The 25,513-nt window shown below is 39.0% G+C and overlaps 1 protein-coding gene and 1 long non-coding RNA gene across 10 annotated transcripts in view; one reads left to right on the forward strand and one right to left on the reverse strand.

Moving 5' to 3' along the window:
• The window catches only part of Nrg3 (neuregulin 3), a 1,115,105-nt gene that overhangs the window by 46,444 nt on the left and 1,043,148 nt on the right, over positions 1 to 25,513 (reverse strand).
• On the forward strand, positions 8,501 to 11,536 carry LOC134482458 (uncharacterized). The gene is made up of 2 exons (XR_015639680.1): positions 8,501 to 8,717; positions 10,446 to 11,536. It is a non-coding gene; the product is annotated as an uncharacterized LOC134482458 (long non-coding RNA).

A 25,513-nucleotide genomic window follows, 5' to 3' on the forward strand; every position in this document is an offset into this window, starting at 1 on the left:
ATGAATAGTTAATCCCCAAGACATCACAAGAGTGCGGTTCAGTCTATTTGGCTTACAATTGCCAGGAATAAAAGAAGCAAAGAATATCTGAAGCATATATCCACAAAGAAAATGATCTTTTTCTGTCATGTTAGTAAAGTATTATGAGCAGTTGATTAGAGTTACAGAATTTTAGTATATTTGATGGAGTACTGAAGTTTTATGGTTATCTGTTCATATTGTCTCCAATGAAAGTGGGTAATTATTGTTTTGTTTATCCTCCAGATGAGGAGCAACAGTTCTATCTAAAACTCTTGAACCTATTTCTACCAACAGGCATCTAAGTCTGTGTGGATCTGTGGGCTTGTCCATATGCTTATTCATTTCTAAAGAAATGTTGATGGCCCACTTTGACATCCAAGTGGTAGGTAAACTGAGGCAGACAGCCATTGGAAGGCAGTGCTTAGAGCCACCTACAGGAGTGGATCCAAATACTAAAGGGGGCTGCTGCCAAAGGAAGCCATTGATTAAAGAAGTTACTCAGAAGACTATTTTTTTGAGAGAAGAAAGGTTAACTTACTGGGGCTGGCATTCCATAATGCCAGAGGAAAAACTATAAACTGTTTTAACTTCTTTGGGGTGGTAAAAGAGAGAAAATTCACACACACACACACACACACACACACACACACACACACACACACCCACACACACACAAAATCAATTAAACAAAAGATGAGTCCAATAAGTTCATACACATGTACATGAATACATATATACACTTTACATAGAGACATACAGACCTACAAATGGACAAATACACATTCACACATAGAATGGTTGGAGCAAAGCTCCTGAAAGCTCCAAACATTTCACACATACATGCATACATATATACTTACAAAAACAGACATACAGACCTAAAATCAGACATGTACACATTCACACATAGAATGGTTAGAGCAAAGCTCCCATGAGCAGGCTCCAAACATTTCACACATACATACATAAATACACTCAGTTCGGGCATAAAGCAAGTTCCAGCATACACCCAGACAAGCTTTATGCATATACATACATACACATACTTAATGGATGCAAACAACAATGTTTCAGTCCCCATTCACACAAACCTTACACGCATACATATATACACACAGTTGATGGATGGAAGGAATGGTGTTCCAAACCTCCACTCACACAAAGTTCACACATGCACAAAGTTGATGATGGGTAGAAGGAACAATGCTCCAACCCTCTATTAAAATAAACCTTGCACATACACAAAGTTGATGGACGCTTTATTCTATAACTTGTATATCCCAGCAAACTATTTCAAGCAGCATAAAATTATATTTTTATAATATATATTCCAATATTTACATTGTGCTTATATTATAATATTTATGTTGTGGTTTGCCCTGGAGTTATCTGCATTTTGATTTTAATTCAGCTGCCCAAAGAACAGTTGCCTAGTCACATCTCAGGACTCAGGTGACTTCACCAGAACCTTCTCCCCATTTAATTTCTAAAATACAGGTGAGGGTAGGTACAGTCTAGAAGGAGGCCTGTCATTGGACAAGGAAGGATGGATGGGTGGGAGAAAAGTTTGAAGGAAAAGGAGGAAACTGGCTTGGAAAGAGGGAGACAGAAGGGACAGAGAGGGTACTCACGGTGGAGAGAAAATGGAATCTGATGTTAAGACTCCACTCTGCATATTTACAGGTTGTTATTAATGTTCTTAAGGGATTGATGTGTACTGGGCTTTGTATGTTTAGGTGGGCAATTATGTCTTATCAAAGGTTATCGTGTTGTGTGTTCTTTTATGTCATGGTCTGAACGTAGGAAAGTGTGTGATGGCTGGAGATGCTGGGCCACCATGGAATTGGGATGTGTGTTTCTGGCACGGAAACTTGCCTTGGGAACTAGATAGGTAGAGAGATTGCTGCCAGGCTCAGAGAGAGGCCTTCAGCAGTGTGATAGGGGATGGAGTAAAGTGGGTGAGAGGCTTTGCTGACTGAGAATTAAGATGTCTATCAGATATCATGGGGCACTGAGGTGCCAGACCTAGCAGGATAAAAGACAGCGTTTTATTTTTTATATTTTTACAACAACATATTTATATTTTATTTATATATGTTATAGTACTTATATTGTAAGTTACGAGTTTTAGTTTTCTAGTAAATAATTATGAAAAACATAGTGTCTCCCAATACCTTTATAAGAAAAAATGTTATGTACTATTGATAAAGAAAACAAATTATTCCCAAAACCCAGTGTACACTTGTAACTAAGCAACTTCATAGATTAACAAAGATAAGCAAAGTTTCTTCAGCCAGTTTCTCTTACTGGCAGGCAATTTGCAGTTACAAAGAAAGAAGAAATTATTTTAATTATTTGACATTAAAAGTAATCTTGCAAGAATATTAAAAGAATCACAAATATAAACTTTTATATAAAAATAAGTTATATCTACCTTAAATTCTTAGAATGCATTTTTTAATAAATTGTATCTTGAAGCCGATGGCAAAAATGGCGGTACAAAATCAATTATCACCAATCCAGCCTCAGTGAGAGTCACATCAGCCAGTGCAATCATTGTTCTTATTCCTTAACCATAAAGTTTCTAGTTTAACTAATAAGAGTTTGTCCTTCAGAAATTCTCTAGAGAAGTGATTGAATTACTAATCTGATCCAGTAGCAATTCTTGAAAGTGATCAAACATTAATATTGTGAATGCCAGAGACACTGCCCAGTGAGTGGCTGGAAGCCCCTTAAAGTCTTCTATTAACACTTAGACTAAGAGGATTATGAGGGTAGTAAGCAGAGCAGAACTCCATTACAGCATAAAGTCCTTCCAATACAGTCCTCAGGGCCATGCCACAAGGAGTCTCACTCATGTGGCAGTTGAAATGCTTGGGCTGCATTCCATGAGTTCTAAAGTAATTTGTAGTCCACCCTGCATGACCCTCAGCAGAGAAACATGAATGTCTTTCAGATTCTGGGGCTGTACTCAGTGTTTAATTTTCTATATCACAGACTATGATAACTGAGTTTTGATGACCATAATAGAACAGTCCATTTCCAAAGACAATAAACTTCTTGTCTGAGAGCATCTTTTTCAAACACAAACCAAACAGTCCAAAACCATGTCTAAATCACTTCCATTATCAGTGCTCCTGTCCACTATCCACATTTCTTAATCATTACAAGTTGGGTACTAGAAAACTAGGGGCATACTTTATTCCTCAGAGTCCTTGAGATTGTTTAAATTAGCTAATATTAAGTCTGAATGCCAATCCTTATCCATTCCTTCTCACAGAAACTACAGTTGTTCCTGCCTATGGTTCACCTTCTGCAATGTCTTCAATATTTGTTCACATGGTCACTCAGGATGGTGTGTGGCCTTGATCATGGGTTACATAACATATTATATATTCAATGACAATTATTATGCAATTAAAAAATAGGCCATCAGTATGGATAATTGTAAAGCAATATTATTTATAAATATAAGCTATTAGAATAAATATTTCAGAATTATTTATCATTACAAAGACTTACAAACACTTCAAACATTGTGAAAATATGCTTTCCATGGCAAGAAAGATCAATATTCCATCTAAGTTATAAAGAATTCAGATCTTAGAGAGTAAGGGACCAGAGGAGAAGGATGGATCTCCCTAAGAAAGAGAAATAAAATGGATAGCTAAGAATAGACTAGTTGAGGGCAAGGTGAGATGGGAGCACCAAAAAGGGAGAGGGAAAGGGAACAAAGGGGCAAACAAGGGAATATGGGGTATGACAGCTAAAACTAAGAACCATTTGAGGGGTCATATGTAAACCTAATACAGTAGAAGTTTCCTAAAATAACAACAGGTAAGACAGAGCTGAACTTGAACATCTCTTTTCACCAAATGAAGTTTCAGATCCTAGAAATAAATTAAATCTATTCTCCTTATTAGCAAAAGAGGTCCAATATTAAGTGGCAAATAACCCAGGCCATTGCCTAGGCTTTTGGTGGTTTTCTACAAACTTAGAAGAAGTTTGGAAGGCCTTATTGCTGAAAGCAACATTTATATAAGTCATTGAGTATGGAGAAATTGAGCTGATGTCACACTAGAGACTGCACCCCTACAAACCAATGTTCATGGTACTAGGACGTACTCTGTATACTACCAAAGAAGAAAAGTAAACACCAACCAACCTACAAATCCATTGATCTACAGTGGTGACCTGTCTGCAAGACATGGTGGTGCAATAGTGGCACGAAGCTTGTGGGAGAAACCAAGCACTATATGATTTCATTTAAGGGCCCCTCCACTAGGTAGAATTCGTTCTCAAAGCTACTTGCATGGTCAACAGCCTGAGAATAGATAGGAAAGGGACCTTTGTTAAAATTGAATACTACTGTTCTGCTAACAGATGCTGCCAATAAATCTGCTCCTAAGACATTCTGCTTGCCTTGCTCACGTATCATCAGAGATATAGTCACCTACATCAGATTGAAACAAATAACAGAGATCCAGAACCAGGTATTATGCAGAGAGTAAGAAACCTTCCAATGCTCGGACTTAAAAGGGATGTCTCCATCAAATTCCTCCTCTTAGGTTTCAGGGAATTTGGAGGAGGAGGAGGTGGACACCAAGGAATCAAGGCCTTCTAAACACAACTCCCAGAGACTGCGGTATAATACATCAGACCTGTTTGCACCTGTGTACCAGGTGTGGTCCTAGATCTGAAAAGAGAGGTGGACACATGGCACCATCCCTAACCCAGAGGCTATCACCAGTTGACAGTCGCTTGCAAATAAGAAATTAGTTTTCTCCAAGGAAGCCTGACTCAGGAAACAAACTACTCTTGAGGGTGGACATGCCACCTCATGCCACCTACATAAGTCACTGAGTATGTAGCACCGACAAAATAAACTCAGCACAATATTTGGAGGTTCTTTGTTCTTTGTCTCATACTGGTAAGTCAGAGGTGTTGTTGTTGTTGTTGTTGTTTGCTTGTTGTTTCAACCTTACAGGTTTCTTTATATGTTATAGTTTTCAGTTTTGTGGCTTTTGTACAATTACTGTGGATGTGAATGTATGTGTCTCTGCATCTCTATGCATTTGTGTTACATGTGTAGAAGAGGTATCAGAGAGAGAGATTAGAGACAGCTGCTGGAGTAGCTTTGGTAGAGAGCAACAGACATATTTATTTCTATTTATGACAGTGACTTAAGGCAGTTTAAGAAATGCAGCATTCGATATATGGCACATGTTACCTTGTAAAGTACCAGAAGTGAAGTATGGCTCTATTTACCCAGTCATGAGGAAATGGCTGTGGGATATCAGTTCCATGTACTAGGCATACATTTTTATCATCCATGAACAACCATGTTGAAATAGCTATCTAGGCTCAAGAAAACAAAAAAAAAATTTTTTTTTTGGTTCTTTTTTTACGGAGCTGGGGACCAAACCCAGGGTCTTGCGCTTCCTAGGTAAGCGCTCTACCACTGAGCTAAATCCCCAGCCCCCGGAAACAAAAATTTTAAACCTGTCTTTTAAATCTGAGTTAGCCAAAGTATAGTTTGCATTTGGATCTGGTGCCAATCAAATATTTCTAAAGTAAGGACATAAGGAAGCAAAGATAAGAGGGAGGGGAGATGAGAGTAGGAAACATGACTGGCATGGAAGGAAAAGGATGGTGGGGGCAGCGGGAGGTTCCGGTAGTATGAGGAGAATGTAATCAAGGGCGAAAAGGAAGAAACAAGCATGGAAAGCTCCATCCTTCTGGAAGCTCTCTGTTGAAGATCATAGCCGCTGTAGCTCTGCGATCTTCCCTTCCTATTGGAACACTGACTGCAGCAGCAGGATTTCTTCCACTAACAGCAAACTACCAGGGTTTGTTTGCTTGTTTGCTTCTCCCCAGCCTAGTTCCAAGCATAGGAAGAATTGAAGATAGTGCCATGCCCTCCTCTGAGAAGTGCACACACACACACACACACACACACACACACACACACACACACACAGTTAGTAGCTGCCAAGATTTGTATCTTACCTATGCCCAAATCAAGAGACCATTTAATTACAAATTCTAGTACATTCAAGAACTATACCATGATATCAGGACAACTGATATGTCTTGCGTGCATTTATACAAAGAGTAAGAAAATTCAGTTAAATAGGCCTTATTAAATTTTCATTGCTGTTAAGGACCTTTATTTTATACACTCCTGAAAAGGTTGATATGTATTCTTTTGCAAATCATGTCTACTGTGTGAACCTATACTTGGAATGCTTGCCAGAAGGCTGACAAAACTGTATTGAAAGTTTAATACAGATTTCCTAAAATATGTTTGTCTAACTGAAGATGAAGCTGATTTTCTAGAAAAGCTAGAGAAGAAAGCAGGCTATGGAACTTAACCAGTAACTAGGATGTAGATGGGGCAAGTCCAACCTCAGAGATGAAAAAGAGAGCGCAGTGTAAGGTCAGAAGCTCATATCCAGCAGGCAGCTAAATCATCACTTATGACAGCTATAACATAGCTTGAACCAACACTAAGCCATTTTGTAGGAGTCAGAATGAACACAGCAAGTGAATGAGGGAGGAGCAGATGAGGTGTGCATGCTACTCTATACTATCTGGGCCTATATTAACTAACTCAGTAGCCTTCTTTCTTACTTACCATTACATTCTGCTTTTGTGCTCTAGTTGTATAACCAGGACTCTGCCTTGGTCCTCTCCTCCATATCAATGTATACTTTACTCCTGTCTAGAATTTTTCCTACTTCTTTCATTCTACCCACAAAGTTAAAAACATAATATTCAGACCTGAGGTTTCCAGGAAGTGGAAGCGTTCCCTTGTCTTCTATCCCACAACTTTCTAGAAGAGAGCCTTCTGTTGTCTGTATTTATAGACAGTGGCGATGGAAAAGCTTCCACCGCAAGAACTGCCACACTGTGTTCCACTTCTGCAGTCAGATATCTATCATTAGAATCTTCAGGGAGTTGTGCTGTCAGTTTGGTTCCCATGCCATAAAGGAATTTAAAGGAGGTAACACATTGGGACTGTAGTTAGGCAGAATCCTGACAGAGCAAAGTACAGAGTCCTTATGGCTATGCATCCTACACAGGAGCCTGTAAACGCCACACATAACGAAGTGTGAGCTTGGCATAAGCAGTTGCCAACTTCATTATTCACTGTATTGTGATCCAAACAGATACTTATTATTCTGGTTATTCTGGTTTGAGCGAAGTGGCCCCCATAGGCTTAAGTGGAGTGGCACTATTGGGAAGTGTGGGAGGAGGTCCATCCTTGGTGAAGGTAGTATGTAACTGGGTGTGGACTTTGGGGCATCACACGCTCTTTTTGCTGCCTGCTGACCCAGAGGTATAACTCAGCTACCTCCCCAGTTCCCTGTCTGCCTGCATGCCACCATGCAAAATCGCAAAATCGTAAGACAGTCCCAAATAAGTATTTTCCTTTATAAGAGTTGCCATGGACATAATGTCTTTTCATAGCAATAGAACCCTAAGATACTTACATAGTGCATAGACTGGTCACCTTGGAAAATTTTAATAATGTCTACTAATTAAACATTCCTTTTAGTTTACAACTATTGTGAAAACATATTGTATGTCACAAATGCTAGCTGAAACCCTGCAAGGAATTATACAAAAGGGGAAAAGGAGAGAAAAGGTAGCACGTGGTTTGGCACAACCATGTGGAAGAAAGTAATGAAAGTCCTCTTCTCTCTTTCAGCATCACCTGCTATGCTCCTGCGTTGCCCCCTAAGGAAATCATCACAACATGGCTATTCCGAATAAATCCAGCAACTACAGTGAACCTACGACCTCAAGGAAGAGATCCATACAAAGCCTGGATCTGCTGTTGTCCCTGTGGACAGAGGCAGAGAAGGCAGGGGGTTTCCATGAGCTGAAACATCAAAACATCCCCCTTGGTTTATACAAAGGTTCATTTCTGTGAGAATCAAACAGCCATTGATCACTTTCAACAGGCAGAGAGCCTACAGTAACAAGAAAGTCAAGTTAGCAAAGAAATAGCCGTTATGCCAAACTTAAAATAAGTAGCTCACAGTCAGAGGAAAATCCATCCACATAAACAAGCCCACAGGCGCTGCTGGCGGGGCCGCCATTTGGGAAGAGAAATAGGATACCTGGGGACTGTTTTAATATTGGCTTTCTGCAAAGTAAAATGGTGCCAGGATCCCTCAGGCCATAGAAATGACAGCCCATCTTTGCTAACAATGGCTCAAAAGACAACTTCATTTTAGGAAAGAACAACAGAGGAAAGAGAGTTGTCAAAGCAGAGCATATTAGGATCGAAGCCCTCGGTCCTCAGCTCGACAGCTCTCCCTCCAGCATTTTACAGGGTTGGGAAGGGAAGATATTACCATTTGGTGTTGAGCAGGATGTCTAAGTGTGCCTTAGCAGATACACACGCTTTGGGTGAGAGAAGTACCGTTGCTATGGCTGCTTGTAGGAAACATTCCACTTCAGAACACTGGAAATTCCTATCAATGCTCCTGTCAGCTGGGGGTGCATCAGTTCTTTCAGTAAGTAGGATTCTCTCCCCACTCTAAGTGATCCCGAGTGCTTTCACGACTGAGGAAACCCTGTGCAATTCTGTGAAGCTGGTATTCTCAGGATCAGAAGGAGACAGTCTACGGATAAAGAAATGAAGACGTGCATGAAGCTGGGGCTGTGTGAGCTTACTATTCAGGGTATGCACAGTAGGAAGAGCGGGTCCTGAGAACTGCAGCCAAATGCAGCTGTTTCGATAAACACGTGCTGGGGGTGGGTGTGTGTGGTCTTGTCTGTGTGTTGGTGAGGGACATAGATGCTCTGTGCTACTATGTTGGAGCTGAGGAATTAAATCAAAGCCTAGAAAACCTAAATATTTGCCTACGAATTCTCGCCTCTCTCTCTCTCTCTCTCTCTCTCTCTCTCTCTCTCTCTCTCTCTCTCTCTCTCTCTCTCTCAGAGTCCCGTGAGTCTCTCTGAGAGAGAGAGAGAAACAGAAATCTAGCAAGCAATACTTTATCATTCGATACACAATAAAAATGAAAATTAAACTACAAATTAAGTATGGCTCCACATGAATATTTAAGTCTATTTATGTTTTTTTTCTAACCTTCCAAAGCATCCTTTACACTAACCTAGAGGAGCTTTTTGGTACTTTAATGGATTGAGTAACTAAAAGCCTGTCATTCCACAGGAGGCCAGCAGCCCATGGCATCAGCACACGGATGAGAGACTTGGCCTGTGTAGCGTCTGTGCTCAGAACTCTGCTGCTGTGGCAGCTGTTGAGATGCAGCTCTCAGAGCAAGGAGCCCTGAGCGGATGCAGATGCGTAGCACATATGGCTGTATGTTGTTCTGGTAGCAAACATTTTACCCTAAAAGTGATGGTGCTTAGAGTCCCGTGAGTGCATGGATCTGTCCCCAACGTTCGCTTTGCTTTCCTCAAATAAACAGCTCAAAGAGATTGAAGTGTGAACAGCTTACTGTCAGGTACTAATCGTTCAGCACTCCACATTTGCATCTAAGACTATAGGGGTCCTATTGAAAGACACAAAGTGAAAGCGAAGAATAGCTTTCTTGATATGGAAAGCTTTATGAATCCTTCTTACTTTGTACTAAGCTGCAATCTCTTTGAGAACCAGATTGTTCCCAAGGTTGTAGAAGCCTATTACCCTGGTTGATAAAGTTGGCTGGTGTCACCACAGTCACTTGGAGCCAATACTATGCTTGAAATCAATGTAACATCTAGTTTTTAGCCACACATAAAAAATACTGTCTGAACGGCTTTCCCGACAGCTCCATTATTTGAAATGCCTGGGCAGCATGGTCCTGCTTTCCCAGCCACCTGCAAGAGCGTCTGGCCAGGCTCTCACCAGGTGCATGCTGTTGGCTTCTCTCCGGGAAAGGCCACAGTAATAGAGGCTTCCACCCGTACAAGCTGCAGATTCTGCACACTCAAAGCTGCAGACAATTACAGGGTCTTTGCTCCAATCATAAGGAAGGCTTTGGTTTTCTTGCTTATCTGAATCTCATAAATGACTGTGCCACCATCTTCTGTGGATGGATGGGATCTTAATGTTTGTGTGTTTCTCAGCGATTGAGACTTAGGATGTGGCATTAAAGTGTTCTGTGCACAGGTCCACTTCTGTGTAGCCGTGCCTGAGAGAAAAGTTCTCAGCTATAATATTAGAGGGAATTAATAGTGGGAATTAGCACAGGATCGACTTTTGAGTATTTACATCATAAAGCTCTTAGACACAAAGTCACTTAGCCCTCTGGACATTCCTCAGATTTCTCCTAACGTTATATGCTGATGAAGAATTTAAGACACTGATTTGAACTATATATAGCTTTAAATTCACAGAAAGAATATGGGGTCACAGATAGCCTGAATTTAGAACTTACATTTTTCTCAATTCTTTCCAACAGGGAGAAAAAAGAAAACAGTGTTGGAAAATCAGTACCTTACCAGACCCGGAGTCTTATAGCAGATGTGATAAGAAATGAAATAATACTTAGCAGAGTCAAAGAGATATCTGTTCAATTATCAATTCTATTTTGAATGCGAAACTTGAGACTGTGCTTTACTCTTTCTAGGTTCTGTACCTTGATCTGTAAAATAGGATGCTGATGCCTCCCAATCAGGATTTAATGGACACAAAAATGATTTTTAAAAATGTTTACATAGGTTTCAGCATTGCGTTTGACAGGCAATCACCATCAGATCAAGGACAATATTCTTCTTTTCCTTTCTTCCATGAAGACGTAAGGAAAATATTTGATCTATTTTAATCTGCATCTTATAGAAAACCTCACACAAAGCAAAGACAGACTTTTCTAAACTGATAAAATGCAGAATTCCTCTGTGGAAATCCCGAAGGCCAATGACATCTGAGAACAGTTTTTGTTCATGAAGATGAATGGGATCAATTGCATGATGCTTAATCTGCCTCTTCAAGTTAGTTGCCCTTCTCCAGGAAACTAAGTATAGCATTGATCTGCATTTGTCTATTTTGACCGCCTCCTGATTACACCATCATTCTATGAGGCTGCAGGTGTGCACAGACTCCAAGCACCCTTCCCATCATGCTTGATGCCACTGTATTCCTGACACGGAAGAGGATTCCCAAAGCCAATTCACAAAATATTCTCAAATCTGATCCAGTACTATGGTGGCTTTGTTCAGAAACACAAGGCAAGGCTGAAGACGAAGCCCCCATGAGGCAGGTGCTTAAGCACAGGACAAATGGGTGCAGTTGCCTGGTTCAGATGATTTCTGGATTACTCTTCCTGGATTACCGTTGTGTTTTCTTATACATGGGTTATTTTTTTTCTCCCTGAGCATTTTAACCATAGTTAAATTGCCTTTTTGATCTTTTCAGTATCTGTGCCCTGGTGAGATCTGACTCTGTCATACTCTTTGTGTCTTTTTCTCCCCTCTCTTTTGGCAGGCGCTGTAATTTTTGTTGAAAGCATGTATATTGGATCATATAATAGTTACCAAATAAACTGTTGTTTCACAAGAAGAATTTATTAAAATCTTGTTAGGAATGAGCCTTTGTTTAATGCTTATTTCTATTTGGCCAGAGATAATGAATTTCTCTGGTGTTTTCATATGTTCAATTGGTGTTGATCTTCTTAATCATGGTTTCTCATAGCAGTGTGTTTCTTGAAGCCATTTTAGTTATAAGTTATCATTGTGGTCTTGGAGCCTTATTTATACAGTACCAGTAAGTTGAAGGGGGGTGCTTTCTAATCTCATGATCACATTTCAGTCTTTGGCCGATAAACTCTTTGGCTTCTTCCTTCACAAGAGAAAAGCTGAACATGAATAGACACCAGGCTATGGCCTGAGTTCTCCACAGAGAGCAGCCTAATTCTGGGTATCGAAAAGGAGTATTTCCAATGAAACTTTTTTCCGTCCTGATATATAGGGTTGTTCTTAAAGTTTCCCTTTGAAAAATCAAATGCAATCACTAAAAACCTCTGAAAAAGATACATATTTTGATTGTGATTATGTGTTAAGAGTTACAGCTAATTAGGTTATATTTCAGAGGCTCCTCATTCTCAGATTCACTTACACTAAGCCTGTAGTATCTGGTCAAAATGGATGCCTCCACCGTGTGTGTGTGTGTGTGTGTGTGTGTGTGTGTGTGTGTGTGTGTGTGTGTGTGCGTGCGTGTGTGTGTGTATGCGCACGCACATATACACATATTTAATTCAACTATGATGATTAGATTGTCCTTGACCTGTTCAGATAATGACTCTGACAAACTCAGAACGCTGGTGACTGAGTGCATCAGAAAACACTGACTAAATGTTTTTACAGCCATTACTGCTGTGAAGATGGGAGGAACAATATGTGGCTCCTTTATACCTCGAATTAGAAGTTAGGACTTATCTCCACCTAGAAATGTTTTGTTTGTTTTTTTCTGGTTACCTGTATTCTTGGTTTGAACACCAACATGTTCATTTTTCTCCTATTTTTACCATCTCAAGACAGCAATTGCAGAAATTTGTGTTTTCATATAGCGAACATTAAATTTCCCAGCAGTCAAGTTCTTTGCTGAGCAAACATTTATGAGAAGCTTGAGTAGTTAAAGTACAGTCATATGTGCTGAAATGGGTGTTAATGCAATTTACGGTATTCCTTACTACTTTTTTTTACATTACTGATATTTCAGTTCAAATTGGGACTAGAGCTTCATAAGATGTGGAGGGAATCAATGGCTTTTCTTTCCCAATCTAGCACCTAATAATTGCTTGTATTCCCAGGCTTTCTCTTTTTTAAATGTGGAAAAAAATACTTCATAATTGCAAGATGCAAGTAGTCAGGTTGTCTTAGAACTTTCAGTCATGGTAAAAGGCAGTTCGCTTGCTTTGGTTCAGGACTCCCTTATCATGTATGTTTTCAAAATCGTCATCCGCCGAATCAGTTTGCTCATTCCACTTTGGTGTTACTCAGTTCGAATGTTACAGAAAATACCATGACAAGACCACACCAGCAGTGGTTTTAAGAAGAAGCTGCTCTACTTTCTAAAGCGGACTTCAATTGACCGTCAGTCTTAGGATGTGTAGTGAAGCATGTCGATGTACCAAGGCTGGCGAGTGCTCTGGGTCTGAGCGGAGTGAGAGGTAGTTTGCTGTTTGGGTAGCTTTTCCATGCTGGAAATGCTTCAGGAAAATGCAGATAATCTCATTTCACTATTTTGTTTTTTAACAAAGAATACAGGCTCACGCATACGCACACACATGCGCACACACATGCATAAACACATTCTATTGAGCTTGACCAGAAGAGGAAATGCTTAGTGAGGACCACTGACTAGGTGAATGCTGTTGTGCCCCTCTGAAAACAATTTCTTCAGGGACCTATCGCAGAAAAACTTTTAGACGAACAAAAGAATATTCAGTTCTATTTAAAGATAAACAATGATTCCTGTTTAGTATAAGTATGGTACACCCAGGTCTCCTTTTCATCTTCTAGAATTTCTTTCTTACCCTAGAATCTATGTTCAGAAAATGGTTATTACAATGCCCTTGGAGAAAAGAATTTCAACAATTGAGGAAGTCTCCAGGATGTGTACAGTCTGTGAGAACTAGGTGTGCTTTATTGAGAACCCTATGTAAAATCATGCTCACATGTCATTGTGACTTCAGTCCTTTCCTTATCCTGTGGCTGGCAAAATTGGCAGGTTAAATTGACCAACTATTTTGCTTTTTTATGTTTCCAAGAGTGATTATGCTCCAAATACCACACTTACAAAACTATTCTAACTAATCAACTTTTGTCACTATTTCTTTTTGCATATGTGAAATTATATGAGTTCCTGGAGGTCAAAGAAAGACAAACATGGGCTGCACAACTTCCCAGGTAGAATTCCTGTTCCATCTGGAACACTTGCACACTAACTTTGTGATCAGGTACTACTGCAGGAGGGTCAAACCTACATTGGGGAAAGGAAGACTGTGACATTGTCTGTGGTTCAGGCTTCCCCAGCTATGATCAGAGCCTAGTACTTGAGCATCATTTAGGATGTCAAGCAAGTCATACATAACCAAAGGATCAATGGCCATGCCGTACTACTTTAAGCAACCCTCATGTGTCAGGTATAGTCATAAACGTTATTTATTTAAAATTTCAATTGTCCTTTAAAGCCACCTTGTAGTTTGTGAACTTGTCACATATTTTACAAGAAAACAAGTGTCAGAGAAATAAAAATTCTTGCAGATAGTTTCCTAGTAAGGGTGGTATTGAACTGGGATTCAAATTCAGAGCTGTCTGAGTGCAAAGTCCTTTGCGCTTTCCAGACATTACCTCCTTCTTTTTTTAATAGTTGGCATGCCTAAAATATGGAAATAAAAAGTTAAATATTTATAAAACCTTCTCTTCAGTGTGCAATTATGCCAACTTAAATAGCTCAGCTATTTATTTTTTAAGTCTGTCATTGGTGATTAGAGCATATTTCAGGGAGAAAAATATCAACTTTCAGTTTCTCACTTCTGTGGAATGCCAAAAATAGCCAGAGCACAATGTATGTATAAATTCTTCCATTTCAACCTAATAGAACCGAGTTGAGCTGATTTCAAGTGAAGGTCTGGTTGGCAGACATATGCAGCATTATCAGTAGGGTAGGGGTTTGTTTACGTCAGATGTCATAAGGACATCAAAATATGAATGTATTTAGTGCTGTAGAGACCAGATCTGAGATTCAAGATTTATCAGTAGTAGTGTTAATGTGAACTTATTTTTGAATACTTAAGATGTTGCATCAGGAGTTTGGATCAGCTATGATTGTCAACTACGGCAACGAAAATTAAGTTCTAGGGCTATTGAAGCAATGGATGGCATGAAAAGAAGACAGGAGCATCTACCAGACAGGTAGATTACTCTGGCTGGAGGAAGCAGATTTATAGATGTGTCACCTATTGCAAATTAACTAAGAAACCTGCTATCCATTCCTGATGTACACCAAGGCTTGGCACAGGAGCAGGAAAGTGCCTGCCTTAAATGTGAGCCTGGGTAGGCTGACATTCCTTCTGCTTTTTTTCCCTGCCATACTTTGTGGAACCTTCTTCATATATGTTTGCATGGGTGGTGACATCTCTTAAAAAGAGAATTGCTAAGACAGCAGTGGAGTTAGAAAGTGGCAGCCCCAAGCTCATCCTACCACTTGGTGTTCTGGAATGGGAATTGCACTGTGGGCACACATACTAAAGGAATCAAGAATTGAGCTCTAATTATTTCGGTTCTACTCCAGTGGGCTAATATTAAGCCCACATTTAATTTTCTCTTACCTTATCAAATTCCTTGCTGCCAAAGTCAGTTAGAGCTCAATTAATTCAGCAATATGATTACATTCCTAGAGGACTATGAAAATCTCAGGGCCATGGAAATGGAGACTCTCGAAAAACTCTTACAGACTGGACATGAGCAAAAGAAATTCCAGATGTGACTAATTCCAGCAAGAGGATTTGCAATACTGCAGTGAACGGAATGTCCTTTGGTTTGATTGGCATGTCTAAGTGTCACCAATAGGATTCTTATACTTAACATTCATGGCAGACATGCATATGAATGCATTAAAAATATGCATATGAGTTAAAAAACAAAAAAACAACTCCCTATTACAAGGTAGGTGACCTCATATAAATTCTGTAGAATCTCTTCAACAGCGTTGTACAAATCTGATTTATGCATTCTTTTGTTTTTCTAAATGAGAACAGTTAAATTTTAGCAGAGCTAGTCAAATATTAAGAGTGTTTATTTATCCATTAACAAGCCTTAAACAAAGAAACTAAGCTCGTCCACTCTGTCCTTTGACTTTATCATCTATAGCAATTAGCTTCCTGTGATTTGGAACTAGAAATAGCCTGGGTTGGAAGAATGCCAATACAACAACATTGTATCTTTTTAGGTGTGTTTGTTTGTTTTTACTGTAAATTTATTCATGTCAGAGGAATAAATGTTTATTGCATGTATGAAAATTAAAGTATAACAAGGTTAGCAGTACATTGATATCTTCCCTAATGTCTATGATAAAAATTATTATCAACTTGTTTTATAGACCTAGCCTACATTGAAATTCATACATTAACTTTTAAAAGATATGAATTGTCATATGGGACATTTGCATTGGTCTCTCAGGTTAGTCAACACCTATTCAGAAAAATCCTTTGTTTATTTTTCCCCCTGGAAATTCAGAAAAATTTATTTAATCATGTTATTGGCATAGGGATTAGAAATTTTGTATTACATTTAATTTTTAAAGACATTTAACATATTAGGTAAATTATTCAATTCGCTTTTTTCGTAATTTACTTTATTCCAAGTCTGTAATCCTGTAACGGCCATTAATTTCATGACTTTAAAACAAGTTTTTTGTTGATTTGTATAAAATGCATATTTGGCTATGAAAATCAGCACATAGATCATCTAATTTCATTTTTGAATCTCAAGAATTTGGAAGATGTTTCATGCTAATGCAAAAGATGAACAAAGTGAACGCCTGAAAATTCTTAGTGCCTGTGGGTAATTGAGGCCATAGCACAAACTGCAGCTTTGAAAATGCAGAGTTGGTGAATGACTTGAAAGGGAGCCACTGCAGGATCGGCTCAGAACACATAAATACTCACCAGCAGCTGGGTCCTAGTGTGGTCCACTGTAAAAGATAAAAATCTTCTGGAGCACAGTTTTATAAAGGCCCCAGTTCTGTGAGGAGTTTCTGTTCCAACAGCTCATGATAAAGATCAGAAAAAAAACAAAAAAAAAAAAAAACAAAAAACAAACCAAAAACCAAAAACCAAAAACCAAAAAAACCAAAAACCAAAAAACAAAAAACCTTGCATCTACCAGGGAACAAGAAAAGTTCCTACTGTAAATATTTGCAGAATTGTCCTTTCTCCTTAAAGGCCTCCTTCAGATAAAATGACAGTCCCAGAACCCAGCTGCCTTAAGGAGTTGCTGTCTATAGCCTCATCCAAAGAAGGAAAGGTAAAGTCCAATTGCACATCCTACTAACCTCACTGTATCAATGAGGGCAAATGTAGGAGAAGGAGCTGGAAAACACTAAGAGGAAATGGGTCCAGAGTCTGAAGGCAGTAGGGAAGAAATCAGCCCATTGCGCTGAAGATTTAAGTATTGGCTAAGAATTGGACACAATTCTGACACAGGAGCAGAAAAGGAAAATTAATTGTTTCTGGAGAGGATGGACTCTCGAGTCAGAGTAGTGAACTAACACTATACTCATAAGGGTCCACCACCTGGTGTTCAAGGGACCACTTTCCCTGAAGGTGGGACACCCCCTCATATAGTCATTCCCTGTTTTTCCGTTTTTATACCCTGTGGAGCCTCCAGAGGAGACACCTCACTAAAAACAATACACAGGGCCCCGGAGAGGTGAGTCAACAGAGAGTTTGCTGTACAAACAGAAGAGCTAGAATTGAGGTTGCAGCATTCATAACATAAGTCAGGAGTCCTTCAGAAACACCTGTAACTTCAGGTCCTCAGGAATTGGCATCCTAATCTGGCCTATCTAAAGGAACATATCCAAGTGCATCCTCAAGAAATGTGCGCGCGCACACACACACACACACACACACACACACACACACACACACACGGCAAATTTTCAAGACAACATACAGATGACATAAGGCACCAGATAATTGTTTAGAACCATTTGTCATTAGGAACTAAAAATTCAAACTACAATGTGATACTACTAAGATATATTAAAATTTTTGAAAGTCCAGCTTATGTGGGACAGGGGCTCTTAGTCATTTTCAGGAATGTAAAATAATTTGATCACCTTGAGACAAAGTGTCCTAGTTTCATATAAAACATTTACTCCACTTGAAATTATTCCTGACTACTCAATTTGTTCCATACTTACACCCCACCCAAGAATTTTCATGGTCTCCTCACTTGTAGCAAAGGCACCATGCAAACTCTTACTAAAACAGAAAACTGGGGGATGCAGGGATGTCTAGAAACTGTATACTTTCTATTTAATTTCATTCTTATCTAAACCTTCTTGAAAAGTGAAGTCTACTAATATTTTAAAGCTTAATGTCACATGCTTTAGAGCTACGTAAGATTCATAACTCTAAGTAAAGCAAGCATAAAAGGAATCCAATTGTCCATGATTATTTTCAATGTAACATTGTTGATTCTTATGTTGACCCCTCTGATTCACAATAAACAGGAGATTCAGCAGACAAATACACAACTCTATCTAAAAGAATGGCCATCACTGGGACAGGATCCTTCCAGTTTCCATCTGTACCCAAAACTTACCCTGTGTCCCAGTTCTCTGTACCCAGATCCTGCCTGGAGAAAACTGGTTTCCCAGGAGTGCTGACACACCAGAGAGCACAGGTGAGACCACCCTTTCTGCTCACAGGGACTGGCTTGGAGCCCTCAGGACACAGGAACCAAAAAGCAGTCTGGGACAGGATCATTCCTGTTAATCTCTGCACCCAGAGGTGACCGGGTGCCACAACTCTCAGTACCCAGATCCCACTGGGACAGAGCTAATCTTTCAGGAATGCTGACAAACAGATTTAAAGGAGGGTCAAGCCACTGTCAGAGACAGTAAGACTAGCTTATACCAGAGACAACCAGATGGTGACAGGCAAGTGCAAGAACTTAAGGTTGGCATTATCAGAACCCAGTTCTCCCACAACAGCAAGTCCTAAATACTCCAGTACACCAGAGAAGCAATCTTCTGATTAAGAATCACATCTCATAAGGATGTTGGAGAACTTTAAGAAGGAAATAAATAACTCCCTTAAAGAACTTCAGGACAACAGGTAAACAGGTAGAAGCCATTAAAGAGGAAACACAAAAGTCCCTTAAACAATTACAGGAAAACACAACCAAACAGGTGACAGAATTGAACAAAGCCATCCAGGACCTAAAAAGGGAACTAGAAACAATAAAGAAATAACAAATAAAGACAACCCTGGAGGTAGAAAACCTAGGGAAGAGTTCAGGAGTCAAAGATACAAGCATCACAAATAGAGCACAAGAGATAGAAGAGAGAACTCAATGGCAGAAGAGCCCATAAAAAAACATTGACACAACCATCAAAGGAAATTCAAAGTGCAAGATGATCTTAACCCAAAACATCCAGGAATCACAGGACACAATGTCCTGTATCCTGTCTTTTAGTGTATGTCTTTTTATTGGGGAACTGAATCCAGTGATGGTGAGAGATATTAAGCAACAATAGTGATTGTTGTTTAATGTTATTTTTGTTGTTAGAGGTAGAATTATGTATGCTTGGCTATCTTCTTTTGGGTGAATTGGAATAATATTACATTCCTGCTTTTTCTAGGGTGTAGTTTCTGTGTTGGAATGTTCCTTTGTAGCGCTGGTTTGTCAAAAAATATTGCATAAATTTGGTTTTGTCATAGAATATCTTGGTTTCTCCATCTATTGAAATGGAGTGTTTTGCTGAATATAGTAGCCTAGGCTGGCTTTTCTGATCTCTTAGGGTCTGCATGACATTTGTCTAGGATCTTCTGGCTTTTATATTCTCTGATGAGAAGTCTGGTGTAATTCTCATAGGTCTGCCTTTATATTTTACTTAACTTTTTCCCTTGCTGCTTTTAATATTCTTTGTTCTGTGCATTTGATGCTTTGATTATTATGTGACCAGAGGATTTTCTTTACTGGTCCAATCTATTTGGAGTTCTGGAGTTCTATTTTAGAGTTCTTCTTGTATGCTTGTAGACATCTCTTACTTTAGGTTGGGGACATTTTCTTCTATAATTTTGTTGAAGATATTACATGACCCTTTAAGTTGGGAATCTTTGCTCAAAAATACCTGTAAATTTGAATAAAATGGACAATTTTCTAGAAAGATATCAGGATCAGATAAACTATCTAAACAGTCCTAAAGAAATAGAAGCAGTCATCAGACGTCTCTCATCAGAAAGAAGCCCAGGACAAGATTGGTTTAGTGCAGAATTCTATCAGACTTTCATTGAAGGCCTAATACCAATACTCTCCAAAAGTGCACAAAATAGAAACAGAAGGAACACTATCCAATTCATTCATTGAAACCACAATTTTCTAAACAACACAAAGAGCCAATGAAGAAAGAGAATTTCCCAACAATTTCACTTATTAATAATTGATGCAAAAATACTCATTAAGATTCTTGCAAATGGACTCCAAAACAAATCAATAGAATCATCCATCCTGACCAAGCAGGCTTCATCCCAGGGATACAGGTATGATTCAATATACAGAAATCCATCAACTTAATTCACTATATAAAAAAACTTAAAGAAAAAAAACCCACAAGATGCTGAGAAAGGGTTTGACAAAATTCAACATCCTGTAATGATAAAAATCTTGGGAAGGTCAGGAATTCTAGGCCCATACCTAAACATAATAAAAGCAATATACAGCAATTTAGTACCCAACATTAAGCTAAATGGAGAGAAACTTGAAGCAATCCCACTAAAATCAGGAACTAGACCACTCTTCCCTACCTATTCAAAAATAGTACTTGAAGTCCTAGCCAGAGCAATTAGACAACAAAGAAAGATTAAAGGCATATAAATTGGAAAGGACAACGTTTAAATATCACTAGTTGCAGATGTCATGATGATATACTTTAGTGACCCCAAAAATTCCACCAAAGAACTCCTACAGTTGACAACTTCAGCAAAGCGGCTGGATATAAAATTAACTCAAACAAACCAGTAGCCTTCTTCTACTCAAAGAATAAAAAGACTGAAAAAGAAGTTAGGGAACCAATGACCTTCACAATAGTCACAAATAATATAAAATACCTTGATGTGACTCTACCCAAGCAAGTGAAAGTTCTGTATGACAAGAACTTCAAGTCTCTAAACAAAGAAATTGAAGATCTCAGAAAATAAAAATATCTCCCATGCTCATAAGTTGCCAGCAAGAGTATTGTAAAAATGGCCATCTTGCTGAAAGCAATCTACATATTCAATGAAATTCCCATCAAAAATCCAATACAATTCTTCTCACAGTTGGAAAAAGCAATATGCAAATTTTTTGAAATAAAAAAAAACCCCTAGAATGTGAAAACTATCCTCAACAATAAAAGAACTTTTGGGGGAATCACCATCTCTAATCTCCACTGAATTAGAGAGGAATAGTGATAACAATTGTATGGTATTGATTCAGAGACAGGCAGGTAGATCAATGGAATAGAATTAAAGACCCAGACATAAACCCACACACCTACAGTCACTTGATCTGTGACAAAACAGCTAAAACTATCCAATGGTAAAAAGACAGCATTTTCAACAAATGGTGCTGGTTCAACTGGAGGTCTGCATGTAAAAGAAAGCCAATCAACCCATTCTTATTGCCATGTACAAAGCTCAAGTCCAAGTGGAATAATGACTCCATATAAAACCAGATACACTGAAACTAATAGAAGAGAAAATAGGGAACAGCTTCGAATACATGGGCACAGGGGATATTTCCCTGAACAGAACACCAATGACTTATGTTCTCAGATCAAAAAAATCAACAAATGGGATGTCATAAAATTACATGGCTTCTGTAAGACAAAGGACACTGTCACTAGGAAAAAATGGCAATCAACATATTGGGAAAATACCTTCACCAATCCCACATCTGATAGAGGGCTATCCAATTTATACAAAGAACTCAAGAAATTAGACTTCCGATAATCAAATAACACTTTTAAAAATGGGCTACAGAGCTAAATAAAATTCTCAACTGAAGAATACCGAAAGGCTGAGAAGCACCTAAAGAAATTTTCAACATTCTTAGTCATCAGTGAAATGCAAATCACAACAACTCTGTGATTCTACCTCACACCAGTCAAGAATGGCTAAGATCAAAACCTCAGATGATAGCAGATGCTGCCAAGGATGTGGAAAACAATGGAACACTCCTCCATTATTGGTGGGATTTCAAGCTGGTACAACCACTCTGGAAATCAGTACAGAAGTTCTACAGAAAATTGGATATCGTACTACCTGAGCACCCAGCTACAATACTCCTAGCCATATACCCAAAAGATGCTCCATCATAAAACAAGGACTCATGCTCCACTATGTTCATAGCAGTCTTAGTTATAATAGCCAGAAGATGGAAAAAAACCAGATGCCCTTCAACAGAGGAATGGATACAGAAATTGTGGCATACCTACACAATGGAATACTACTCAGCTATCAAAAACAATGATTTCATGGAATTCATAGGCAAATAGATGGAACTAGAAAATATCCTGAGTGAGGCAACCCAATCACAAAAAAACCACACATGTTATGCACTCACTAATAAGTGGCTATTAGCCCAAAAGCTAAGAATACCCAAGATTTAATTACAGGTCACATGAAGCTCAACAAGAAGGAAAACCAAAATGTGGATGCTTTATACCTTCTTACAAGCGGAACAAAAATGCTCACAGGAGGAAATATGGAGACAAAGCATAGAGCAGAAACTGAAGGAAAGGCCTTTCAGAGACTGCCCTAGTTGGGGATCCAGCCCATACACATAAATCCACCAACCCCAGACAATATTGCTGATCCCATGAAGTGCATGCTGACAGGAGTCTGATATAGCTACCTCCTGAGTGGCTCTATCAGAGCCTGACAAATACAGAGGCAGGTGCTTGCAGCCAACCATTGAACTGAGAACTGGGTCCCCAGTGAAGGAGTTAGAGAAAGGACTGAAGAAGCTGAAGTGGTTTGCAACGCCATAAGAACAACAACAATATCAACCAACAAGACCCCCCACCCCCATATCTCCCATTGACTAAACCACCATCTCCAGAGTACACATGGATGGACCTATATGGCTCCAACTACATATGTAACAGAGGATGTCCTTGTTGGGCATCAATGGAGGAGAAGCTCCTGGTCTTGTGAAGGCTAGATGTTCCAGTGTAGGGGAATGTTAGGGTAAGAAGGTGGGAAGGAATGGGTGGATGGGTGAGGAAGCACCCTCATAGAAGCAGGGGAAGGTGAGATAGGATAGTGGGTTTCTAGAGGGGAGACCTGGAAAGGGGAAAACATTTAAAATGTAAATAAAAATAATATCCAATAAATTAAAAAATGTAAAAAAAATAAGTGTGACAATCACTTCTGTAAAAAGAATTAGCCCTGCTTCCTTTTCCTAGATATTTTTGTCAATTAAATTACCCTGGAAAACTGAAATGTCTGTTGACACTCTGATTCTTTCTTGATGGAATGGCAGAGGAGGGAATCAGGGTCATCACCAACACTTGAATGATCTTGGCATCCATTTCAAAGAAAGATGACAGTTAGCTCGCTCCACATACCGTTCCTTCAAATGGCTGTGTTAGATGTTACCATGGACTATTATATCAAAGTCAAGAACTCATTTCTCTACATGACAAGGAAATAATTGTGACAGATGGGAAACTGAGATCATTTGCCTGGCAGCTAACAGCTTAGTACTTGGGTGTCATAGTAGGAAAGAAGGAGAAGGCCATCATATTCCAGTCACGTGTTCAAATGTGAGACCAGAAGACAGCTTTAGGCCAGAACTTCTGGGTTCACGAGAGCTGTAGTGACTGGAAGCATGGCTCTTCAAGCAAAGCTGCCTCATCGCTTCATCTCTCTGTAGCTTCAACGTCTCAAGTCCCCAAAAGCAATCTAAATCTGCTCCTAGGAGAGCCTCCCAATAAACCTCTGTCATCCTGTTGAACAGAGAGAATGCAGGCTTGGAGCCGAGCAGTACGTCTCTGGCTTCTCTCTTCCCTGTTCCCCTGAAATACAAGGCATGCAGAATGGATTGCAGGTGAACAGCATGGAACCAGTGTAGGTGTTCTCATCTTAGCACATTGATTACCATTTTATTTCAAGGTTGAGTAGCAATTAGCACTAATGAACAACATGGTAATTTAGAACCATAAATCACCAGTTGCTTGGCTTTGCCATTTAACACAGTGAATTAGAGCTGTTTTGTGCCCAGATCTTTGGCAGGCCTCTGTGCATCTTCCTTTGGTCAAGGTGTACTGAAATATAAGGGGCTCACTGAAAATTTCTGCTCAGGGGAGGAGTCTAGAGTCCTTGATACAAATCAGTGGATTCCTGGAATATCCATGGCCCCAGTGTTCATGTTCTGCTCATTATGGAAATATTGTCTTGGTCTAGATGATTGATGATGAGATAGGATATTGAGACAAAAAGACATCATGAAATTTAAATTGAAATATGTTCAAAGGTAAAATGCCTTGTCAGTGGTAGCATGATTTTCTAAGTGTTTTCTCCTCTTTGTAGATAATTCAACATAATGATGTAATACAACCCAGATCCATCCTTTTCCTTAAATGGATATCTTCTAGAAGATGTGGGGCACAAAAACTCATTTGTCCCTGAAGGAGTTAAGCAAAAACATACAGAAGGCAGGACAAATCTTAGATCTTGGTCAAAACTTGTAGAAGTTTTTAGGGTTGTCCTATGGGGGGGGCGGAGTAATGAATTTCCTGGGTATTAACTAGTTACTGTGAGGCCTTACAGCACACTCCAGAAAAAATCATGAATTGCAGTCAACGTGACTTAGTCTCAGTGAGCAACTTCATTATTCTCAATTATTTTGATAAGAGAGAGCCTTCTTGATACTGACTCTGAACAGTAGCCACAGTAGGTTTTTGCGTTCTTTTCACTGTTTTGAGTCCGAGGTTACATGTATTCTAAGCTGTCTGCATTGGGGTCCAGGTTGTTAGGACCTAAATTTTTACAATTTTCTACAAGAACCAAACTAAATGTTTCTTATACCATCTTAAAGAGAAGGATTTTTAGAATTTCCATGTGCATAATTCATATTCATGAACTGAAGTCATAATCCTTTTTCACAATTTTCTAAAATGTTTAATTAAATGCTAGTTTTTGATGAAGTTAAGATTGTACATTCTCTTTAGTGCTTTCCTTCTGAAATATGCTCCCATTTGGATAAATATTTTATTAATCAATTTCTATAATGTTTATCTAGTCTTCTGAATGTTATTAAGAAGTATTAACTTAGGCTGGAGAGTTGGCCAACAGTACTGGCTAACAGTTGGTTAACAGTACTGGCTCCTCTTACGGAAGTCTTCAGTTCAATTCCCAACACACACGGTGACTCATAACCATCTACAATGGGATCTGATGCCCTCTTCTGTCATGTAGGCATTCATAATAAAAGAGCCCTCATACATCCAAATAAATAAATGTCAAAAACAGAAGAGTTAACTTAAGGAAAGAAATACTAGTTTGTTGTAAATATAGGTCTGTTACTTAATATGGTATTGTGTTTCAATAAAACTTGTGGTTTTGGTAATTTTGTCATTTCTACTGATTATGAAATCCATGCAATGTATATTATATATTATTGATAGACAAATGACTTATTTCATTATAGAATGTTCTCATTTATATCTCCAAATATTTTTGTTTTGTTTTTACAAGACAAGGTTTCTGTATATAGCCCTGGCTGTCTTGGAACTTACTCTGTAGACCAGACT

This window comes from Rattus norvegicus, chromosome 16, assembly GCF_021556685.1.
Source record: "Rattus norvegicus strain SHRSP/BbbUtx chromosome 16, alternate assembly SHRSP_T2T, whole genome shotgun sequence".
Lineage (NCBI taxonomy): Eukaryota > Metazoa > Chordata > Mammalia > Rodentia > Muridae > Rattus > Rattus norvegicus.